Source organism: Leopardus geoffroyi, chromosome B2 (genome assembly GCF_018350155.1).
Source record: "Leopardus geoffroyi isolate Oge1 chromosome B2, O.geoffroyi_Oge1_pat1.0, whole genome shotgun sequence".
Taxonomy (NCBI): domain Eukaryota; kingdom Metazoa; phylum Chordata; class Mammalia; order Carnivora; family Felidae; genus Leopardus; species Leopardus geoffroyi.
Window position 1 is genome coordinate 132003890 of NC_059332.1, and position 25395 is coordinate 132029284.

General features: G+C 36.4%; 1 protein-coding gene and 1 pseudogene across 6 annotated transcripts in view; one reads left to right on the forward strand and one right to left on the reverse strand.

Moving 5' to 3' along the window:
- GRM1 (glutamate metabotropic receptor 1) overlaps nucleotides 1-25395 on the forward strand; it is a 429332-nt gene that overhangs the window by 226556 nt on the left and 177381 nt on the right. The window lies entirely within an intron of this gene.
- On the reverse strand, nucleotides 21388-23446 carry LOC123609128 (annotated as a pseudogene).

Sequence of the window (25395 nt, forward strand, 5' to 3'; positions counted from 1 at the left end):
ACCTATTTGATTGTTCGAACATCTGAGTCATTTTATATCTGATTTTGTTGATTGTTTTTTTTTTATTGCTTCCTTGTATGCCTCAAAGTATTTTTTTTTTTTTTTTTTTTGTTATTGCAAACTGGAGGTTCTGTGCAGCAAGTAGAAATTGAAGTAAACAGTGTTCTTGCCTGGAAATGGGCATGCATTTGTTTTGTTTTGTTTTGCTTTTGCTTTTGCTAGGCCTGTATTATGATGAGTGGTTAGTCTTGTTAGGAGTTGGACTAGGGATAAGCTTTAAGTTCTTGTAATGCAGCATTCTCCAATGGAAACAGAATATAAAACACATATTTAATTAAACATTTTTCAGCAGTCTTATTTTAAAAAAATAAAAATAAAAGTGAATTTAATTTAATAATATATTTAACTTAAACCCAACATATCCAAAATAAGATCAACATGTAGTTCTAGATACATTTAAGTGCTCAATAGTTGTATGTGGTTTGTGACAATAATATTAGATAATTAAACTTGAGTATTTACTGGGTTCCTGGTGACTCAGTTGGCTAAGTGTCCATCTTTGGCTCAGGTCATGATCTCATGGTTCGTGAGTTTAAGCCCTGCACCAGGCTTTTTGCTGTCAGTGCAGAGCCTGCTTCAGATCTTCTGTCCCCTCACCCCCTTCTCTCTGTGCTTCTCTCCCACTTGCGTGTTCTGTCTTTCTCAAAAATAAATAAACATTAACAAAAAAACTTGAGTATTTCCTGTGTGTAGATTGGAAGTTGGTTTTTAGAGAGAGTTTTTCTTAATGTCTTTTCCAGCCTTACCTTTAGGTTTTCTGTGAATGCCTATACCTTCAAGAAGTTCTCTCTCTCTATTCTTGACCTTCCCCTAGTATTTGTATACTGCTGTTACTTAGTAGTAGGCACTGGGAGTACATTCTCTGTTGTTCTGGTTCAGCATTATTCTTAGGCAGTATTTTGTTCCTGTATCTCAGGGGGTAGGGCTTTCTCAGTTATTCTCTTCTCTTCTATTAAACGATCTGGACCCAGTGTGTATTTCTGCTCTTCCCCCCAGGGTTAAAGACTATTATTTGTTTTCTTCTTCTAAATACTCTGGGTTGTTATCTGTGTCTTAAGTGTGATGGTGTTTTCTACATTCTTCCAGAGACTTAAGGTTTTCTTCCATAGAAAGGATAAGGAAGAAGGATATAGGTAGGGCTTTTGCCCTTTCTTCAGGGCTGCTGTTACTCTCCCCCAGGCCCTGTACTACAACAGTGACTTTCTCAAGACGCTGGTCCTGCACCCAAACCATTATGGTAGTGAGGTTTGTGAAGAGTCTGACAGTTAATGCCGTTGACTGGTGGTTTTGGTTCCTGAGAGCCATATGCTATCACACTAGCTCACATTCTACCTTATTTAATAATTTTTAAAAGTTTATTTATTTATTTTAAGAGAGAGAAAGAGAGTATGTGGGGAGGGCAGAGAGAGAGAGGGAGAGAGAGAGGGAATCCAAGCAGGCTCCGCACTATCACCTTGGAGCTTGATGTGAAGCTTGAACTCATGGAACCGTGAAATCGTGACCTGAGCTGAAATCAAGAGTCAGATGCTCAACTCACTGAGCCACCCTGGCAATGACAGGTCATATTCTACCTTTAGGAAGCTGGTAAATTTTGGTAGAATTATCCTTACTGGCTTGTGAACATTGAGTATCCAGTATTTGCCTCAAGGCAGTTTGTCCTTGGAAACATTTATTTTTTTCTTAGATTTTGCTTGCTTTGTGATTCTGTTATCTTATAGATTCAAGACACATTGTGATTTTGCAGATTTTTCTATTTTTTTTTAATGTAAGAGGGAAAGTGACAGCTTTCTGCATCCCAAGTAGAACTGGAGTTCCTGATGCTTATTTTTGATAAATATAACCTATTCCTATGGAATCTCTAATGCCCCTCATTGGAAGTTACTGATATTCAGAGAGTAAGGTCTAGCTCCTATAAAACACTTTAAGTCATGTTTGATTATGCTTCAGTTCATATTAAGAAACAGTATTTTTTAGGGGCACCTGGGTGGCTCAGTTGGTTGAGTGTCTGACATCGGCTCAGGTCATGATCTCACAGTTCATGAGTTCGAGCCCCATGTCAGGCTCTGTGCTGACAGCCAAGAACCTGGAGCCTGCTTTGGATTCTGTGTTTCCCTCTCTGCCCTTCCTCCTCTCATGCTCTGTCTGTCTGTCTCTCAAAAGTAAATAAACATTAAAAAAAAAGAAAGAATATATTTTAGTTTGCTTTTCAAATGTAAAGTATAATAACTTAAATATCCTTTTTGGTACTGCACTCCCCCTTCCAGATAGGCTGATATCTCAAATAAAGGGAAGACTTCCCCCTCTTTCCACTTCCTGGCACGTAGGAATCAATGACACAGACATTTCTTTGTGAACGGAATAATGGGGTTTGATTGGTGTCATCGTGAACAAGCAAATGAGACTGGGCAGTGGCAATCTCTATGTCCTCTCAAGAATGTGAAGTCGTGCACTATGATAGGGTGATATACAATTGGATATCCAGGGTTGATGCATTTACATTATTTTACAAGGGAGTGAGCTCAGACCATATACTAAAGGCTTATGTAGCCAGTTATGATGGACACTAAACATATGTTCAAAAAACATTCAGAATAAATTGTTTCTAATCTGACACTTTTACCTCCAGGTATGGATTGTTGCAATGACCTCAGGTTACAAATCATAGCTACTAACTAATGGACACCATGAGCCTATGGCTTTATTGACACCCACCATTTTTGTGAGTGTTTCATGTTTTTTTTTTTTTTTTTTTTTTTTGCTAGAGCTTGCTGTGACAAGTTAGAGCCCATCTGTCTGCTCAGTAACAAGAAAAATGACAAACATAATATAGGAAACATTGTTCAGATATCCAAGATTGTTTTCTACCATTTGGTTTTACTAATATGCTAACATTCAGAACTGATAAATAAATGAAAGATGGGGAAGACCTTGAAATTGAGATCATCTTTATTAGAACTGCAAGATGACAGCAATATTTTTAAATGGTCATTTATTCACTATCACATTTGTTATGCATTTTATATTTAAGTCACTACCTCTCCAAAAGGTTCTTATGCTGTGAAATAAATTAGCTGTCATAATTTAAACCAGTAGGAAGCAAAGGAGCTCCCTCTGTCTTTGGAGCTGGATTTTTACAGGAAGATGTGGACATGTGGTATGACTGATATTTTGTTTCCTGATCTAAGAATTTTTTCAAAGGATGAAAAAAATCCAGCCTTCACTATACACTTTTTTTCTAATGTAGTTACCGAGATATTATGGTAGAAAAATTTGTCTATAATTAGATGTTTGTTTGTGTACATTTTATATTCTGAATGATCACTATTAGGAGGTGGAAATTTTTTCCTTATGACTACCCATTGCTTTTATGTGGTGATACAGCCGTGCTTGGGAGATGCTCTGTATTTTTTGTTTTAAGGTAAAGTCAATTGGAAAGATTTAGGAATTTGATGAAACTACTTAATCAGAGGAAATATGCATTTGACACATTTTGTGATCCTTCCCCAGCATACATCCTTGTCTGCCCTAACTTTTTAGAAAATACCTTGTATGTAGGTAGGGAGTTAAGCATAAACAATATGCGCACTAAATGCATGTTGGATTCATGAAACCAGGTCAGCTGACTGTGGGATACTCTCCTAATGATGGTATGTGACAAGATTCTCCCTCAACCTCCTTACCTTTCTAAAAACTGCCTAACATTGACTCTAAAGCATGCATGAGCTAACATATTGTGCAGTTCTTACACAAAAGACTTATAAATACCAACCATTATTGCCGTTATTAATATTCTTTTGTTTTAAAGAGAAAAGTACCAGCTCCTCTCATTTCAGAGCAAATAACACAACTGTAAAAGCTGTTGCCAAGCAACCTACATTCACAGCTCAGATGGGCTGAATTGTTTATATTCATATGTGGATAAAATTGACCCACTCCTTCTTTAAAAAAGACGTATATGAAGTCTTTGAGATATTTCTACTAAGCTTTTAGGGTGTGGGTCATGGCATTATTGTTCTGTAGGAGGTTCCAAAGCTGACACATTGAATGTATATATCTCTTTTACTACTCTTGCCAATTTACCGTATAGGTATCTGGTTTGGGGTCTGTTTCCTCATTAGAATGTGAGTTTCTGGAGGACAAGGATTGTGTTCTCATCACATATAAAAGGATCCTATACATAGCCAGCATTCCATAAGTGTGCGATAGATGTGTTAAAAATGATCTTATACAAGTGTTTATGCTATAGACACTTTCTACAATTTTTTTTTGCTAGAATTTAGAAGGAAGAAACTCTTAGATTAAAAAATCCAGCAATACTAAATTATTATAAGCCACTACTGAAGCAATAAGTTAAACAATACTAGAATTATGGGGTGTCTGGGTGGCTCAGTCAGTTAAACGTCTGATTCTTGGTTTCAGCTCAGGTCATAGATCTCATATGTTCATGAATTTGGGCCCCACATTCGGCTCCACACTGTCAACATGGAACCTGCTTGGGATTTTCTCTCTCTCTCTCTCTCTCTCTGCCCTTCCCCCACTCATATGCTCTCTCTCCTACTCTCTCTTTCAAAATAAGTAAACTTAAAAAAATAAATATAATAAAAAAAATACCAGAATTATAACATTTTAGAAGAAACTTTATGGGACAATTATTCCAGTGGTCTCAAACTTAGTTCTTATTTGAAGCACATAGAAGCTTATAAATTTAATTGGTCTAGGATGAAGGCTTGAATTGGGGTATTTTTTTAAAGTTCCCCAGTTGATTCAACTATAGGACTGAGAACCACTAATATAGTCTAATAGTCTCATTTTATGGTGGGAAAAATAGCCCCAGAAGAGTGAGAAGTGTGAGGTTATAAGAGTACAAGCTCTGGAATCACCTATCAACTATCTGCCAATGTCCGATTCTAGCCATTAGTTCATCATTGTAAAATAGAGATAATAATATAGACTTGTGGGACCTTTGGGGACATTGAATGGGGTAACATGTATCATGCAGGTAGAGCCATGACTGGTGAGGGCCAGGCAAAAACCAACCCTTCCCTTAACAATTTTATGAGTTGCAAACCTAAAGGGGAGAGAACCTTGATCCACTGATTTCCAGAGGCTTAAGTACCATGGAAAGCAGCACAGGATGTTTAGCTCTGATGTTTATACTGGAAAGGACCAAACATTAATATATCTGTCAAGATCCCTGCAGGGAACACATGAAACAACTAGAAGGATAAATGAAGAGAATTTAATGAAGAGACTTCTTTCAAAGACGTGGCAAAGTTAAGAGAACTACTAAGGTACCATGAAGCAAGACAGGGCCTGCCAAATCATGAGGTCAGAGTGGTTACTGGAGTCTGGTACGACCTGTGGCTACAAGAAATAGGCTGCCAGGAAGAAGCTGCACTACAGTTAAAGGTACAAGAGCTAATAACCAAACTACAGCCTGGCAGGAAGAGAGCCAGGAGTGAATCTCTCTCTCTCTCTCTCTCTCTCTCTCTCTCTCTCTCTCTCCTCTGCTACCGTCTGCTTTTCTGTTGGCAATCACACTGGCTAAGACAGAGGACAAGGAAGCCCAACTGATGGAATATATAAAGGTCAATCTCCTAGTGCTCAGAGGAGGGCAAAAAAAAAAAAAAAAAAAATGGAGAAGGCTCTGAAAGGGCAACACTATGCTGGGTACTTTATGTGCATGATGTTTTTAAAGCTGTGTTGCTTTGGGGCTAATCCAATAGAACATAAATTGTCTGAAATTACTGACATTCCCTGTGGCACAGCTTTCAATGCCAGGAATTCACATATATCCCTACTAACTTTGTCCTGAAATAAACTTTCCCAGGCAGTAAAACCTGAACTTCACAGCTGAATGTGGGTCCACCATAAAGGAGTCACAGCTTCCACTCTGGCAAATGGCTGTTTTGTTGGAGTAGATTCAGCAGAGAAATCAGCATGCAAAGCCTGCTAGCCAGGGACACAGAATAACCAAAGTCCACTCCTGCCTCAGCAGCTGCCTGCTTTTCCTGAGCCGTCTGTTCACCTCTTTGTCTTTTAATTTATCCACAAAGAAATGAGAACACCTGCTTCTCATTACAAGATTGAGATGTTTTGAGGGAAAGGAGGATCATTCTTATGGAAGAAAGATGCTAGCTACTTAAATACAAAGTTGAGGCAGGAGCCATTCTATTGGCATTAATTTCAATCAACAAACAGAACACATATGAAGTACCTGACATTTTATTTCTTTTAATAAACGTATTTTTGAGAATCACCTGGAGATTCAGAGGAAAATAAGCAGCCTCTGCCTTTGAGGAGTTCATGGTCTTGTGGGAGGAATCAGAAATGAAACCTTTCTTAAAATGGAATTAATATGAGATTAGAGAAAGGTTTTGGTACCCTTTTAAAATTGGCTCTTATATGTATTAATTATTACCTATCTATATACTTATTATACCTATCTATATATATTATACCTATATATCTATATACTAATTATACCTATCTATATACTTATTTATCTATCTATTTAAATTTTGTTTATAAGCAGTGATCTATATAAACTCTTTCAGCACTTCAAATGCGTCAAATCCTGACCAGGAGTACTACTTGGCTCCTCTCCTACCTGACAATGCCTTCCCTTAGATTCCCAGAGTTCTCCAACCATTTACACGCATACCTGGGTTCTTTCTGCAACCCATGCTGATTCCCCATTGGCTGGTAGCCTTGTTTTGAATAATTTATCCTAACTCAGTTTGTCATTTTTTTATGGTAAATTTCTCTATATTAGCCCTACTCCATACTTCCTCTCCATCACCACCTGGCAGGGGAGAAAGTTTATTCAGGGATTTTATAAAATACCTATTTGGGGGACCTACACACAGTAAACATTCTGTTGCTTTTTTCTCTTTGTTTAATGCTGGAGGGTGTGACTTGTTCGGTAACTGGGATGTCAATACCAAGAGCCAGGGAAATCTTAGGCTTATGAAACAATTCATGGTCAGATTTATGACAGTTTAAGGTAAGAAGTATCTCATAACAATATTGAGGGAGAATGAGGACCTCATAGTTGACATGACTATGAGCCAGAGGTGAAAAGGGGTAGCATTTCTAGGAATAGCTTGAGCAAAGTTTCAGGGTCAAACATGAATCCTGGTAGGTACTCAGCCCTGTGCCTATGATCTCTCCATGGCAGTATGCTTCCTTGTTTTATAATATCAAATTGGTGAAGGAGGATCAGATAGAGGTCAGGGATCCTTGAGAACCAGAAATAAGGGCTATGGGAAAGATCTGGTTGACATTAGACAGCAATTTTTAGAAGAACATTTTCTGAAGTGATCATAGCTTGGTTCCAAAGATTCTCAAGCAGTTAAGCGTATTTAAATTTTCTTTACTTTGCAAGTTTTTTTTTTTTTTTTGATTTAAGTATTCAGCCACTATAAAGTCAGTTGCATAAAATTTCTGTGCTCTGTCCAAACCCTCTTGACTCTGGTGATTATTTTACTCTATTAATTGCCTGATAAGTAGTAAAGATAATGAAGAGAATGAGTGATGGCCAGCCCTGCTGTGTCTTCTTCTCTCTTGCAACACCTTGTTATAATGGCTCTATGTCTGAAGGCTTAATAATATTGTCTCTTTCCCAACTCCACTCTTTCAGAAAGAATTTACAGCACACTAAATATGAGAGACCCTGAAATGATGCAATCTGAGGTACAGGAATTGCTTAATTCAGAGAAAAGAAATTTGGGGGGGGGGGGCGACTAACATTCTTTACCAATGGAAAATGCATATTATATGCTTGTCATGCTCAGTCCTGAGAAGATCACCTGACCTTCAGACATAGAACCAGAGGTAATCCAGAGGCAGTGGCAGCAAACCTTTAGCGACAATCTAGATCTTTCTTAATGTAGGAGATTTCATTAAAAGGCATATTGAATGCCAGAAATGGATTTATATTAATGGAATTGTTACCTTAATTAGCACTATGAGTGTTAGTAAAGGGCCTTCATTGATGAAATAAAATGTATTCAAGATATGGATCAGCTAAAACATTTTAGAGTTACTCTAAATAGGGGAAAAGAATCTAGTAATGGCTATGGTCTGTCTGTATCCTCAAGAAAGTTTCCAGACTCAATTCCTAAATGGTACTCTGTCCAGCCATTGGTTTAGGATAATTTTTCTTTCCTAATGGAAGCCACAGGTAAAACTGAATCCTATCTCTGGAATGTTCCTATGTCTGCCTTGAGTAATCCTGTCAGGCCAGGTATAATTAGAGCACCTAAAGTAAGGCAGAAAACTGAAGAATCTTTTGCCTTAAATAGTGTAACACATAAACTATATTGCACCTTCTTCCTAATAAACATTTATTCAATAAATATCTATGTGTTTGGCAGAAGTAGCTAAACTTTAAGGACCTCATATATTTAAAGGCTGCTGTTATAAGTCAAAAGAACTGGAGAGGTCTTAGATCAGCTGGCGACAGTTAACCTTCCTTATATTTCAATTACATTATTGGCTATGCAGATTTTTAGGAATTCAGACCAGTGCTGATAGCTTTTTAAATATATATTTATTCTAAGTTCTAATCAACCAGCATGATAGTAAGACGTGGATCAAGCTCCTCCCTAGGTTAGAGAGAGCTTATTTTTATTTCCTACCAATCCTTATTGGTTCTGGTTAATGAGTTCTCATTTGTTTATTAATTTTGGGAAATAGGAGCAGAACCATCAATGTAGCCATGCATACATTCACTAATCATTCTTCTGTGCTGTAGCCATACCTTTGGATATGTATCACCTATCACTGATACTTTAGAGCAGCTCTAATAATTGCAAATTTGATGACTGTGCCTGTTTTGCAACTTCATCCCCAACTTGATTTTTTTTTTCTTAATTGATAGCTGCTTCCTTTCTTATGAATTATTAATAGTAAGAGTGGTTTTGTTGTTTGGTAAAATGAGAAATCATTCTTTTGTTCTTAAGGTTAATTGTGGTTCCTTGTGTCTCATTCATGCTTTAACATTTCATAATGGGCAAAAGTAAACAAACCATTGAAATCATAAAAATAATTGTGTGGGAAGATAGTTTAAAAAAAAGATCACAAATTCGCTTGTGTTTAAGGGCATAAGTGGTAATATAAATGTGCAAGAGGTAGGTATAAGGAAAAGAGGAACTGTGGCCCCATCAAAAAACATTTGTGATTCTTTTCTTTCTGAGCTATTCAAATAAAACTGACCTCTGGGTCCAGTGGATTGTACCAAGAAAAACATTGGAAATAAAATTTATGCTTTCTAAAATTCAATGTTTTTATAAATAAATACCTTGAAGAAATTGATATTCTTTATGATTTAAAAATATTTGTTTTAGTTACTGTAAATAATGGTATTATTATTACCAAAAATGATGTAAAGATAGAAATAGTGGTTTCTAAGTCCAGAGAATATGACCAGACTTTATGCAGACTGAGATAATTATAGCAATATCATAGAGAGTGGTTAACTATTCAAAACCTCCATCTTTCTGTCACTAATGTATAGTGAGTGCATTCATTTTTCCAAAATGCCTCCATTTCATAGCCTCAAGATTAATGTTCATATGACAATTAGTCATTATAGTTAAAAGTAAAATATAACTGAAAAACCTATAAGTAACAAAATGTTTTTCTAATAGCTACAAGCCAAATGTATAAATCTTACAATATGGAACTTTTTCTCCAACTGTCTGATATTTATGGTTTTAGTGCCTTCAAAAGATGTGACTTGTGAATATTTATCTTAGCGATATAACGAGATGTAGTGTCCAGCTCACTGAATTGTGTTTTGCAAGCCCTGTTTTCATAGCTCAACTTTCCTCAACCTCCCAAAGTTCCTCCTGTTAAAAACAGCATCTGATGTTAACTTTTAATTTTAAACAAGGATGAATTATCTTTACAATTTTTAAATTTTACAAATATTAGAGTCAACAACAAGAATAAATGAACAGGACAGTCTCTTTTCTCTTTGTGCTTGGAATCTTATTCCATAAAATCCCAGGAAGAAATTCTCAGTTATTAGGAAATATACTTGATCATTGGTATATGGACCAATTTGCTTTTAACAAGTCTGTGACATATGGGTTTGTACCTGCTGCTCAGGCGATTGTGCCAGAGTAGTTTGCTCTAGCTGAGAGCAATAGCTTTGATGACAGATTCTTTGGCTTGGAAAGGCAGTAGAATTCCTAGATCAGGCTTGCATGGAGGGGCAAGGCTCAACAGGGGGCTCACCATCCAGGTGAAAAAGATGACTCTCTGAAATAGCTTTGGAAAGTGGAGCTGATAATCTGCGGGAGTGAGTCTATGGATGTACTCCTCAGTAAAGAGGAGATCAAAGGAGGAATTGAACAAAGGATTACGTATTGTTTATTAATAGCTATACCTAGAATACATTCCACAGATTGGTCCGTTTACCATGTTATGTCATAGTTACATATGTTTTACATCTTTTATTTCTTGACCAATGCAACATCAAAAATGCCAGAACCATATTTTTTTCATTTTGTACACTCAATATATGAAACATAATAGGTATTTCATATATGTTGTACTTTGATTAAACTGGACATATTAATAAAGAAAGACTCATTTGGATACAAGTTGCAGAAACCTATTTGAACTAGCTTGGGTGAAAAAACAGAATTTGTAATAAGGGGAAGACCACATCTAGGTATCAGCAAAGTAGTTAGTACCAGGCATATAAATGTCAACAGGATGTTTTCTCATCACCACCCCTCTGCAAGATACTTCTTTCTTGCTCTGTGGATCAGCTTCCTCTTCTCTTATAGCTCACATGATAGAATAAATGGCTGTAAATAAGCACCCACATTTACATAATATAGGATCCTTCCAGTAAGAAGAGATATCTTTCTCAGCCCCAATTCTGAATTCTCCAAGAAGACAGGCTATTTGTTGTGGCTTTGGATCAAGTGTCCATTTATAACTGGCAAGGGTCTTAGGGCCACATGCTTGCCTATAACCCAATGATATAGCTGCATGGATGGGGGAAGCAGGTTTTAGGAAAAGGTAAATGAAATAATTCTAAAAGTAGGTATCCCACTACTTTGGAAGAATCAATGTTAAAGCAGCTTAAGAAATACACACATATGTGTTTATATTATATTATATTATATTATATTATATTATATTATATTATATAAATTTTATCTCCTATATATATTATATAATGCTATGTACTATATGTAATATATAACCAGTTATAACATACATTATAAAAATATATTATATATAATAATACATAATATTATATATATATATATATATATATATATATATATATAATAAAATCAACCTACCTTTTACGTACTAATCTTGCTCTTAACAAAGCTGTACAAAAATGAAAAGAGCCATATGAGATGTTTCCCTAAGAATCTTTTGTTGTATGCTGGGTCTTAAAAATTGGGGAGGAAGCAGATTCCCTGTTCTGGTAAAGCACTAGGGCTCCAGACAAGAGCTTGTTGCTCAATAAAGGCTTCCTTCTTTGCTCCCTTCCTCCCTCTCTCCCTTCCCTTTTCCCCCTGCTTATTATAGGGTAACCCATAGTAGTGTGGCTGTTTCCATTTCTAAAAGGCCCTGTTGGTGAAAGAACTTAGGGCTCATGAATGAAGAGTTGCAAAGATATGAGAAAAGCTATATACATGATTGCCATGATAGGTAATTTTGATTGGTGATAAATATAATAAAGGCAGGCATATAAAGGATTCAGTGTATTTATTTAAATTGTTTTAGATATTGAAGACTCTATATGCACATTTGCTATACTACACAGGTGTTTTGGTATCACCCAGAGTTTTCTACATATTTTCTACATATTTAACATTATGGTTGAGCTCTAATATTGTTCTAGGCACTATTCTAAGCATTTTACTTACTAACCCATTTAATTGACATAATAGCTTGTAGGGTAGGTTGTTAGCCTCTTTTAACGGAGAAGGAAACTGAGTCATAGAGAGGTAAAAAAAACTTGACCAACATCATACAGCATGTGCTGCAGCCAGGACTGAACCCACTTGGTTCCAGAGTTCACTTTAGTGTGCATTCCATGTAAATTTTGCCTACCTTTTCTGCGCAGGTACTGTGGCATGACAAGTTATATAGCTGATAAAGTTAAGAAACATATTACTGGAAATATTTCAATAAGTGAGAATTATGAAGTTATTATACAAAGGTGAGGAAAAGCATACCATAATTTCCTGTGCTTTTTTTGGCTCTAAGGTGACAGATGGGACTATTTTAGCAAGACAAATGTCTTAAAGAACTTCAGGGTTTTTAACATTTTACTTTTCAGGTTCATTTGATTAATTTTCAGGCATAAAAACAAGATCACTGGAAGGATAGATGATAAGTTTAAGTAGCAACTATAGTAGTCATCTATCTCTTTCCAAATAAGAGTATTTATATAGTCAGAGAATTGCCTACATTGAAACTCTAAAAATATGTTGTGCAACTTCCTTCCTTTACCTTCTCATAATTGGGCAACTTAAATATCAACTCCACATCACCAGCCTTCTTTCTCCAACTCTAAATCTCCACCAGGAAAATAATTTGCAAGTTAGTTTCCCAATAGTCTTTGCATAGTGCCTTTCTAATCACAAAATCCTTTTATGTTTGTCCTTGCATTAATTTTATGTTTAGATCTGACTGGCATGTTCACAAATGGACAGCCCTAGAGAAAGTAGATCGTATACTATTCTACTTTGAATTATTTGTGACCTAATATTCAAATATTAGAAGTGAAGGACAGACTTGCTGTATATATCTGGCAGGTCTTAGTCAGTAACTACCTTAGGCCAAAAGCAGCAGATGCTCTGTTTTCACAGTTGTTTGTGAGTGTCACATGAAAGTAAAGATACCTTGTCTGTCTAATCTGGTCTCCGCATTTGATTGGGGCATTTGGATGAGAGCAGAATTTGTACAGAGTGAACTTATAAATCAACTCAGATCATATCTCTTATCTATTTTGATACTTCCCATGTCTTCCCATCCCCTTCAAAGCTCATGCCCAATCCTCCGTGGCCTGTCTCTGACTGTATCTTTTGACTCTGATCCCAGTCACTTTTTATTGATTTTGCCAGCACATTCCTACATGGGCACCTTTGCATTTATAGTTCCCTCTGCCTAAAATGCTCCTTAGACATTTCCAAAGCTCATACCTTCCCCTCCTTTATGTCCTTCCTCAAATGCATCTCATGTGAAACTTTTCCTAACTACCCTGATGGAAATGTCACCCCCTCTAATACTTCTTTCTTTTTTCCCCCAAGAAGTTGTATCTATCTTACTTTTGATATATTTTACAACCTTTTCTTATTGATTGTTTTGCCTTGTGAAGTTAGATTTTTTTGTCTGTTTTACTCACTTGTATATCCTCAGAGTATAGAATATTGCCTCGGTGGAATATTTGTTGAATAAATGAACAAGAACAGACTATAAATACAAAAAAATAGAGATAATAAATGAGAGTGTGATTAACTCTTTAATGGTGTTAGAAAATAATTGGGAAGACTTCCTGGGCAGGGAGTGGGGTGGGGGGGGGTGGTGGGTAACATCAAAACTGGGTTTTTAAGGACTGATAAGATTTTTCCAGGAGGGCAAATTTGAAAAAGTTCATTCCACACAGTTAAAACATTATACCATGTGTAATGGTACAGATATAAAACCATATAATGCGTTTGAAAAACCTCAAGCTTTAAGCTTTAAAATATTGATGAATATTAATATGTATTAAAATAAGGATACTATAAGTTATTCTTTAAATAATGGAAATCCCATTAAAAGTTTCAAGCACGAATGACAGGGAATCGTGCTTTGCTCTGCAGCAATGGAAAGCATGGATTTGAAGAAATTGAAGCCTGACTTAGGAATACAAGTGAAAAGCCTTAGCAATAACGCAGGCTAACAAAGATAAGAGACTGTATTACAGGTTGTATGTAACAAAAAGGAGGAGTGGTAACAAAAATAATTAACAGGAATAAATGATTGAGTGTGTGTGTTGAGGGGGTGGAGATTTAGACAGATGGAGAGAACTTACGACGTTGATGAAGAATGCTGTTGTTCAGCTGAATTGCCCAGTCTGTCTTTTGTCTGTTGACACTGATGCATTTCCTAGGATAATTCCTGAGCTGTTCAACTTCATTTGATAGATCTTGAGAATTTCAGAACTCTGGTTTATTGCTAATGGGATGCAACTAATAGGATAAAAGACCTTTCTTTCTTAAAATCAATGGAAATATCAGCAAAACAGGCGAAGCTATATTTTCTCAACATGCATAATCTTAAAACTTTCTGTAAGAGCTCCAGACTGCTGAACTTTGTCTTGAAGTTAATAGAAAACTATTGATTTTGATTCACTCAAAATCAGAACTATTTTTTGACAAATCATCCGCATAAAATTATTCTGCATATGAAATATATCACTATTTGTTATTGCCAGCTCAGTGTGCATTATTTAATACAAAGAGGATAAACTTTAAGTCACAGTGACCTGGTCTGAATTCCATACCTGCAAGATGACCTTTGGCAAAATTACCACGAATCTTACCTTTCTCATTGGTAAAATAAAAATAATACCTATATCACAGAATAGTTCTGAGGTTTAAATGAAACAACGCACAGGTATAAGTGTAGGATCCTTCAGTTAAAGTAACAACAATTGATGCCAGCTAATGAGCAAAAAGGATTTATCAGAAAGAAGTCAGGACTTAAAATATTGACAAGAAGCTAGAGAAGAAGCAGAAGTAGGCACAAATTAAGTTAGCAGGAACCACAGAAATGGTCTCCTAACCTAAACGGGGTAGTATGGATGTCACCACTAGAAGGGATGTGTGCCAACTATTTGTGTAGTCTTCATCCTTTGTGATCTGCTTGAGACTCTAAGTTTCAGGAAAGAGTGTCCTGTTAGCTGATTTGACTTCTCTCAGCTTCCATGCTACGGAGCTGATTTAGGAATTTCTCCTCCTTTTCCCTCCTCCTCCTCCTCCTCCCCCTCCCCTTCCCTCTCCCCTCCCCTCTCTCTCTTCCTCCTCCCCTTCTCCTCCTCCTCCTCCTCCTTCTTCTTCTCCTAAACATTTCTATCCCAAGACTTCAAAAGAAAATTAGGATGCTTGGAAAAGTAGAAGGTATTCTCACTAGCCAAAAACATTAAGCTGATGACTTCAGAGCTGTTTTGCCCATAATCCATAGCAAAATAACACATTTGATATCATGACCTGGGCTTCACAGATGGGTATGTATCTGTGTGGTTATGTGTAACTGAGACAAAAGTTTCTCTAAACCAAATTTTTCTTAGCATACGTGTAGTACTCTGTTTCATTTTATTTTATTCTATTTCACTTTTTAAAAGACTGGTTCATGGGCCGTCAAGTTGATTTCATGACTTATGAATGAGTTTCAATGCACAGGCTGAAACCATTTTATTACACTGTATATAATATCAGCAAATTGTAGGCATTCTGTAAATGTCAAATTCTCTCATACCACTTTTCCCCCTTTATTCTGCCTACCACTTTCCCATCAAATAAAATTGCATACAGTGCTTGAATGACCAAAACACCTGAAGTCTCCTTCATTTTTTTGACCTAAAGACACAGTGTTAATCATATTTTCCTAAACAATAGAGTTGTTTTAAAAATTCGTGAAGTTCGTGGTGCCTGGGTGGCTCAGTCAGTTGAATGTCTGACTCTTGATTTTGGCTCAGGTCATGAACTTGCGGTTCATGGGATTGAGCCCTGCATGGGGCTCTGTGCTGACAGCATGGAGCCTGCTTGGGATTCTCTCTCCCTCTCTCTGCCCCTCCCCCCCCATACTATCTCTGTCTCTCTCAAAATAAATGAACTTTAAAAAAAATCAGGAATTAAAGACATAGGGAATATAAAGAAAAACAGTATTGAAGAAGAAGTAGTAAAATGAAGAGAATAAGGTGTGATTTAAGCCTCAGCAAAACTAGGATTTCCTTTTTGAAATAGAATGGAATAATTTTCTATTCCACACATATGGCATCTGTTGCTGCTTTCTGGTATAAGACTTTGAAGATTAAGCACACCTTTTCTCAGTTTTCCTTGTATTGAAAGTGCTATTTGGCCTTTTTTCAGTACAAATATATTTTGGTGTAAAATAATGGGTTCAATGGTTTGGGGGGGTGGTTAGTGGCTCAAGTGAATAAAATAATTGACTCAATGCTTTATTTCATTTGTATGTATGTGTGGTCAGTCAGCTGCCAAAGCATTAGACTTGCAAAGGGTCCAAAAGGACTTGAATCCGTTTATATGCTTCAGACACAAGAAAGTTATAGGTTTACAGTGTTATGAGTTACTTTTTGGTCACTGTGTATTATTTCAACCATGTCAAAAGAGACTTTTTTCCCAACTGACTGGATCAACAACACATCTATACTAGCATGCCTCAGCTGGGCGTCACTTCCCAGCAATCTTTTGTCTATTTTTTATTGGTTCACTATTCCATTTCCAAGGAGAACTGTGGCAATTCCCCCTGGATTGAAGCGTTAGTGCTCAATCTATGTCAAATCCTGAGTGATTTCTCTAATTTGTGTTTGAGGTGTATCTAGTTGAGACTCCTCGATTTCTCTGTCTTCAAATAACAACGTGTCTCTTCACCAAAAGAAGTCCCTGATTTTAAGGTATATTGTTTCTCAATCTCTTTTCTTTTTGCCTCTTCTGGAACATAAGCCCCTAAGTTTGTTCCTTCTCATCTGTGTCTTCAAATTGTCCTTCTCCACTAGAAGTGACTTCTCTTTTTATAGACATTCTCCGATACCCTAACAAACTGCCCAAAACATCTTTGTTCCACATTCCAATTTTCATAAGCTTTCATACTGTAACTCTCCTTTACTTCAAATGACATATTTCTTGAAAATGTATTCTTGTTGCTTCGACTTCTTCATATTTATTCTTTCTTGTATCTCTAATCAAGCTTTCACCCACAAGTCTACTGAAACTGTTCTGAGTCTTCAGAACAAGACTATCCAGGAGGTGTTTTGTTTAAGTTGGTTTCCCTCACAAAGCCCTCTTGTAGTTTCTTGACTCCTTCCCAGGTTCCTTGTCCATAAGCTCTTCCCTGAAGAGTGTGTATTTTCGAGAACCATGTCTTCACATCTCTTGGCATAGCAGTTGGGGAGAAAACTGTGGAACCATATCGCATTAGGTTCAATTTGGGGTTTGTCACTATAAGCTGTGCCACCTGGCCCAATTTGCTCACTTTTTTCAAACCTGCAAATGAAAATAATAACAGTAGCTATATCCTAGACTTTCTTGACTATTAAATGTAAACTGTTTAGGGAGGTTTTTTTTGCTGGTAATAAATGTTAGCTATCATTCCCCACCACCAAGAAAATAGAAGCCCTTTTATTGGGGATGTGGGAATACTTTGCCAATTTCCCATAAAGAGAGCTCCTCCATAATACCTCTGTAGACTTTTGCCTGGCTCTTCAGTCTTTCTTCCCCCAGTGTATTAGGGGAAAGGGTCCGAGCATTTAATCTAATCCCCTCCATCTTCTTTCCTCTTTTACACCCAAAATTTTGTAGGACAGTCTGCAGTGGCTAAGTGTATCATATGCTAGGGTTCCATATGAGTAACTCTGTCATTGCTGCACCTCTAAGCCATGACCTTCAATACATTTTGTACCCATCCCCCATCTCCTTTATCAATTTTGGTTGATCCAGAGCTTGGCCAGAGAAAAGAGAATACCAACTCATTGGGTGCCTTCAAACCTCATCACGTATTTTTTCTTTTTTTTTGTCTATTACATTTGATTCTAAATTCCAGCCTTTCTCTGCTGTAATTCATTCTACATATTACTGCCTATAATTTTCCTAATAAGAAGTTCTTATGGTGTCTTTTCTTTTACAACAAATACAGTTGCTCTCCATTATTTATAAAATTGTGTGTGGATTTCACTGAAACTTTCATGGTCCTCCACAGCATGGTTTGATTCTCCCACTGGTGCTTTTGTGTTACTTAGTGCTCCAGATGAACTAGACTTTTCCCTAAATAGCACATAAGTTTTCTGCCTCTGTGCCTTGGCTTATGCTATTTCTTCGATTTAGAATAGCATCTGATCTTTTTTTACTTTTTGAAATTCTGGTTATATTCTGAGACCATCCTAGTGTCATCGTTTCAGTAAAGACTTTCTTGATCCTCCAATCTGATATAATTTATGTCTTCTTCTATATGTATTTTTAAATTCTGTTATGGCACATTCTCCTAATTTTAAATTTATAATGAGACTATTTTATTTTCCCTTGTACAATAAGACCACAACCTGTTTAAGAGAAGGAACTACAGCCTCTCCTTTTTAAACTCATTAGTTTCTATTGAGCATTAAGCATGAGACCCTATAGTTATTAAGTGCCCAATAAATACGTTGTTATTTAATTGAAATTATTATATAATACAGGGTACCCATTAGACACATTTTCTAACTATCTATTCTTTTTGGCTTTTTAAAATGTTTATTTATTTATTTTGAGAAAAAGAGAGAAAGAGAGCAAATTGGTGAGGGGCAGAGAGAAAGGGAGAGAGAGAATCCCAAGCAGGCTCTGCACTGTCAGCATAGAGCCTGATGTGAGTCTCCACCTCATAACCTTGAGATCATGACCTGAGCTGATATCAAGAGTTGGACGCTTAACCAACTGAGCCACCTGTTCTTTCTTTATAGTCCCCCCTGCCCCAAGAAGATAACTGTGATTTTAGCTGCAGTAACAAGCCATTTCTTGTGTCTAAAGGACATAGTGATTACAGTTGTCAGAGTAATTTTCTTGAAGTTTTCATATAGAAAATGTTGATCAAAGCCTTAAAACTTACAGTGGCAAAAGATGGCATTGGAACAGTAGTTTGATGACAGGTAGTTATCATGGCAGCAATGAGATTCATGCAAAATTTTCATTGAAAATGAGTCCCTTGGCATTCAAAGAAAGCCCTGGGCTGCTTATTTCCATAAAATACTTTTCATGCAACTATATGCAGAAGATTTTGAGTTAGGCATACTAGGTATTCTAAACCTAATTTAGAAAGACTGTAATATCAAATATTTGCAGTCTCTTATACTTGAGAAGCTTTTTATGATACTTTGCTTTCTCCATCATAAACGTACTGTTTCTGTTCTCTGTCTCTCTTTCCCTTATCTCAGTTCTCTTCTTCCCCTTTGTTTCTAAATCCTTTTAAAAAATACCCTGCCCTCTTTTCCTCCTACATATTTTATTTTATTCTTGACTTATCTACTTGTAGGTTTGTTCCACCAAAATGTTCTACCACATTGACTTCAGAGAAGTCACTGGAACCAAAGAGCTTACAAGTAGACCTTGCTACACACAAGGCAGGAATAAAATCCATGAGAGAAGGGGTCATACCTCCCATAATTGGTATTATAGTCCAACATCACATTCTGCATTGAAGTAGTAGATATAGTTGCTGAATGAATAAATTAACAATAATTCTAATACATGATAGAGACTTCCATCATATCTAGGAAAATGAAAGCTTTTTGCCCTGGCTGTACTGAGAACTGATGAAGGTTCTTTTGTCCAAGCTCCCACCAACTGTCTCCCCAGAAAACTGTGCTGATCTCATTACATGGGCATGCTCATGATTAAATGTTAGTGCTTCTAGAGAGCTCTTTCCCTCCCATCTCTTTTCTTTGCTCATTCCTATTTAACTCATCCATCAGACTCTAGTTTAGACAGTTTCTTTCCATACAACTCAAATATAGTATAAGTGTCTGATCTTAGAAAACACTGAATTTTTCCAATCACCATGGTTATCATACTGTTTTAACATTGTTAGTTGACTTGTCTATTTCTCCATGTATTATTATTTGCATTTGATCGGGGACCTGTATGCCTTGTTCACAGCTATATTTTCAATATCTAAATATCCTAATTGGCAACAGTCAGGGTACAGACACTGAGTGAAAGCCATTAAATGAAATATTTAAATAGGATCTCTGGTTTAACCTGGTTAGTCATCTGAACTCTTCTGAAGAACTAATGAAAACCCAGGGCACCTGACAAAGTCAACGTCACTGGAAGTCTGGTTTGAATGAGGGAGTCAGGAAGGATTGATCAACAGGTAAGACACCATGGGATCATAGAAGAAGTGAAGCACAATGTCTAGGAATGAAACTAGAATAAAATTCCAAGGGACAGTTTGACTAAAACAGGGAGCAATGGCAGGAGCAATGTAAGGAAGAGTACAACATAAGGTACAATGTAAGGAAGTACAATGTAAAGAGGACTAAACTAGAGACACAATGGCATTAAAAATGAGTAGGAAAGGAGGGTGGGCTGAAGAGCCTGAAGTCCTTGAAACATAACCAAAAAAATTTTTATACAGCTTCTGACCTAAAGCACAGAAATAAGGGAACTGTTTAAGCATTCTGGTCCAGTTTGGATAGATGTTGCTGTTCTCTATTTCCCATAAAATGCCCTTTAACATGGAGAAAAAAAAGAACATAATAATTTCCCAACTAAATTTGACTGTAAAACTATTGTTGGTCTTGGATAAACTTAACATTTTGGGCTGAATTGAGAACTAATTGGTAATTAATAGATACTTTCTCACTTGGAATAGACCAAGCTCAAATACTCTAAATGAAAGTAGGGAGACATTTTATTTGTATTCTCTGCTCTCTGGAAAAGAGTCCCTGGCTCAAGGCCAACCAAAACATTGGGCAGGTATCTTCTGCAAGTGTCTTTTGAGGTGGTCATAGAACTTCTCCCCCATGTCCATTTGACAGCATACTACGTCATAGGAAACATCAGAGCAGAAATGTTGATAGTGGCACATGGCATCCCAGTAAGTGTATTTCCATCAGGTAAATGTTGCTCCTCTCTGGACCCTTTTAATGTTGTCCTATTTTGTTTTCTTAATGTGCAATAGTAATATCTGAAGTAATCTTATTTATGTAGATAAGTATTGTCTGCTTCTGGTACTAACATGTAAGCTCTGTGAAAAGAAGGACATAGTTCACCTCTGCTTTCTCTAGCACCTAGGACATTACCTGTAAGTATTTGTTGAATGACAAATTAAGGAAAATGGAGGGAGTTTGGAATACTTGTGTCTTCAATACGTGTTGTGGAGTATACTCTATCTCTTCAAGCCAACGGAGAACCAGAGAGAGGTCATAAGAGAAAAGCTTCTCCTAATTCAACAGAACTATGCTTGAGAATCTGCATGCTGGTTCACATTCTGGCTGCATGCTTGATGAGACACTCTTAGCAATCCATGGGGCCAACCCATACATCTTGTCCATTAGCAAAACTGAGCCTGGATAGAGTTCTTATTTTTGAAAATAGCACCTAATTAGAAAATAAGTTTAGGAAATTTCTTGACATCTTTGATAGAATAAACAAGACATAGTCTTCATGAAACAAGGGTAAACAGCCAAAAGATGAGAATGTGAGGCAGACAGAAGATTGGGTAAGGAAGGCATAAAAAAACAGAACAGCAAAAGTAGATTAAAATCTGCGCTAAAGAATTAAAATTGGCTTTGTGGATAATAAAATGATGATACAGAGGCAGATGCTAAAGCTGAGACTGTTTAACATGTCCTGAGCACTGATGTATTTCAGGCCAAGTGCTAAGCCCTATACATATGCCATTGGCTACCCCACCTCTCTAATCATGGCTGCACACTAGGATCAACTAAAGACAAATTTTATATGTCAGTGCTTTACAGCATACAAAGATTCTGATTTAATTGGTCTAGAACAGGACTTAGGCGGTTCCACATCATTGTACAACTCCAGCAATCACTACCAACAGAGAATAGAATGTCTCATGAACTGTGCGGTGTCATAGCTCTAAGCTTACCCGACTTTATTATTATTACTGTTACTATTACATTTCACGAGTGATTTAAATAAAAATCCAGTATTGAAAACTATCAGCATGTGCGATTTCATTTAATCTCATTTTGGGGGATAGCCTTGAGATGGTCTCCCAAGATACAGAGAGAAAAGCAAATAAATAAAAGTGATGAGAAAGGAGACTATAGAAATGGGAAATAACCAGAAAAAAAAATGCAAACAGAATTACAGGCACTCTCATAGCACAGGCCAAGGCCATTAAAACAGAAGTAATTCTTTACAACATAATTGTAAAAAGTCTTCAGTTACAAAGAAGGACTCATTGAAAGGGCATGCCATACTTCAGATAAAATTTATAAAAAAGAGGCATTTAGACACATCTTTGCAATGTTTATGAACTTCAAAAGTATAAAATATTGTTATGAATCCATAAGCAAGGATCAGAAAACAAAACAGAAACAAAAAAAGAAAACTGGCCACAAAGGTGTGAACTTGGGTTAGTTTCAGATTTTTATGATGGGAGATAATTTTGAAATGTCCATAGAATTTTGTGGAAGATAGTATGTTATCTGTGACCAACCAAGATGTTGCTGTCATGTGAAAGCAAGAGAAAAACATTGTCATTTAAGATCTTAAGAACCCACTGAAAAATTATACAAATATATTCTCCATCTGACTAGATTTAATAGCCATTAAATTTTTATCTCATAGCATAAGCCAGATGCATTTTAGATAGATTAAATGATATGTGTGTCTATATTTATAATTTACATTATATATATTATATTAACAGTACACTGAAAGATAATATAGATAAATATTTCAAAGTAATGGCAAGAATCAAAAAGGAACGTATTTATAAAATTGGCTCTTTAAACATCTTTTGCCTACAGGAATCAAGACAGACCAAATTTTATTTTTTTATTTTTTATTTTATTTTTAGCACAAACACATTTATTTACTAACCAAAGGGATGATCATAATTAAATCAACACTTTGAAATAGTTGCATGTAAACTGTTGATGATAAAGGTAATTGAACACAGTAATGAAAAATAAAAGCAGTATAGGGATTTCCTCATTGAACTGAGCTTGTTCATCCTCCCAGATAATTCCTGTCCAAAATGATGATGGAATTTTTACCCTACTTTTTCATAGACGTAAGTACAGGTGACATTGTTCATGGCACCTTCCGTTACTAATTTCCCATCTTCTAGTTTTCTTGTTAATGTGCTTTCCTTTCATCACATTCCTGATGTTGAACCAATGCATTGTTAGTGTAGTTGCAGACAGTCTGTTTTTCTGCTATCAGCTGTAGTTTCTTCAAACTTCTAGGTTACAGGAAAACTGTTGTTTTCAAAGTGTTCTCAGTTTTTATGATGAGGATTTTGCCATCAGAAGAGATGATACAGTCTGGTTGGCCACTGCACCCACTTTTCACAGAGCCGTCTCCATTCCTACTTCCTTCATGTATTTGTCAAAGCCTTTGCTCTCCATTAAGCTCTATCTTCCTACCATTTGCTAAATGGTGGCCATGGTGGGCGTGGCAAGGACGATTGACCAACAAACTAGGAATATATTCTCAACATATATAATAGACTGTATGTGTATACATACATATGTATAAACATCTATGTATATGAGTATATACATACACTGTAGTGATGTAACAGATATGAAACATATGGGAAAATGACATAAACGGATAATTACCAAAAATATATTAATTTAATGTATATTTTTTGAGTGAATGTGTAAGCAAAAAGTTTTATTCACTTTTTCCCCCAGATTTAGTGAGATATAACTAGACATATATCACTATATAAGTTTAATGGGTTGATTTGACACATTAATATATGTGAAATGATTACAACAGTAGGGTTAGGTAACACCTGTATCACCTCACATAATTACCATTTCTTTCTTTCAAGTATTTAATACAGTATTGTTAAGTATAATCACTATGCCATACGTTAGAGTCCCCAAACTTACTCATCTTGTAACTGAACGTTTGTACCCTTAACCAACATGTTTTCTGCACACCCAGGCCCCACTATTCTACTTTCTGTTTCTAGGAGTTTGACTTTTTTTATATTCCACATTTAAGTGTGATCATACGGTATTTGTCTTTGTCTGGCTTATTTTACTTAGCATAATGCCCTCACGGTCCATCAATGCTTTTGCAAATATATTTCCTTCGCTTTTATGGCTGAATAATATTCCCTTCTGTATATATACCACATCTTCTTTATTCACCCATTGCTGGATATTTAGGTTGTTTTTACATCTTGGCTATTGTGAGTAATGCTGCAATGAACATGAGAGCAAAGACAACTATTTGAAATACTGATTTGACTTCCTTTCGATATATACATAGAAGTAGGATTGCTTAATCATATGGTAGTTCTATCTTTAATTTTTCTGAGGAAACTTCATTCTGTTTTACGTTGTGGCTGTACCAATTTACATTCCCACAGTGTACAAGGGTTCCCTTTTCTCCACTATTGCTAATACTTGCTGTTTCTTTTCTTTTTGATAACAGCCATTCTAAACAGGTGTGAGGTGATATCCCACTGTGGTTTTGATATGCATTTCCCTGATGATTAGTGATGTTGAAAATTTTTTTCATGTACCCAACGAACATTTTTATGTCTTTGGAAAAACTGATTATTTGGCTTCTCTGCCCATTGTTTAATTGGACTGTTTGGGTTTTTTGCTCTTGACTTATATGAGTTCTTTATATATTTTGAATATTAACCCCTATCACATACATGATTTCCAAATATTTTTTCCTATTTCATATGTTGCCTTTTCGTTTGGTGATTGTTTCTTTTGCTGTGCAGAGGCTTTTAGTTTGATGTAGTTCAACTTGTCGGTTTTTGCTTTTGTTTCATGTACTTTTGGTATTGTATCCAAAAATCATCACCAAGACTGAGAGAGCAATGGACCTCTTTAAAAAATTTTTTTAAATATTTATTTACTTCTGAGACAGAGAAAGAGAGAGAGTGGGGAAGGGGCAGAAAGAGGGAGACACAGAATCTGAAGTGGGCTGCAGGCTCAGAGCTGTCAGCACAGAGCCTGATGTGGGGCTTGAACCCACAAGCTGTGAGATCGTGACCTGAGCTGAAGTCAGATGCTTAACTGACTGAGCCACCCAGGTGCCCCAAGAAATGGACCTCTTTGGCAGCATCCTGCACAGCTGGAGAAGCTGGGTGCTCAATCACATGCTCTTACTTTCTCCTTGTGGGAGAAATAATGTTTTGAGAAGATCTCTCTTGGACCTGCACTGTGCACCAGCATCAGAGGGCTGATGTAGATAAAGTCCAACTGTTCCTCTATCCGTCTCCAGTACATACAAACTTGTATTTGTATGTGTGTCATCAGTATGCTGGAACTTCGCTCAAAACCTGGACTTCCACTAAGGCTCTCTTACCCATGGGTGACTGTCTAAGTTTTTTTCTGGGGGCTTCTGGATCACAGCTAAG